The sequence below is a fragment of the Asparagus officinalis genome, chromosome 1 (assembly GCF_001876935.1).
Source record: "Asparagus officinalis chromosome 1, Aspof.V1, whole genome shotgun sequence".
NCBI classification, from domain to species: domain Eukaryota; kingdom Viridiplantae; phylum Streptophyta; class Magnoliopsida; order Asparagales; family Asparagaceae; genus Asparagus; species Asparagus officinalis.
In genome coordinates this window covers 73,671,229-73,671,805 of record NC_033794.1, presented here as the reverse complement: position 1 = coordinate 73,671,805, position 577 = coordinate 73,671,229, and positions in this window count along the sequence as shown.

The following is a 577-nucleotide window of genomic DNA, read 5'->3' as shown; positions in this document are numbered from 1 at the left end:
AATTGCGGTTAAAAGGATCATTAAGTATGTTAATGGAACTTTTAATCTTGGTTTATTTTATCCAAAGAGTACCTCTTTTGATTTATATGGTTTTTGTGATGCCGACTTTACCAGATGTAAGGTAGATCACAAGAATACGAGTGGAACATGCCAATTCTTAAAAAATTCACTTGTTTCTTGGGCTTCCAAGAAACAAAATTGTATTACATTGTCCACTACGGAAGCGGAATACATTGTCGCTGGCTTATGTTGTGCTCAAGTTTTGTGGATAAAACAAAGCTTGGTTGACTATGATTTGCATTTTTAAAATATAAAAATCTTTTGTGATAATACTAGTGCTATAAATATTTTCAAAAATTCGGTTTTACATTCTAGAACCAAGCATATTGATGTGCGCCATCATTTCTTACGCGATCATGTAGAGAGACAAGATGTATCCCTAGTGTTTGTTGACACAAAATCTCAATTAGCGGATATATTTACTAAGCCTCTTGGAGAGGATGATTTTTATCGCATAATAAATGGCTTGGGCTTATGCACTATGTGAAAGTTCTAAATTGCTTGCTTGTTTAGTTGC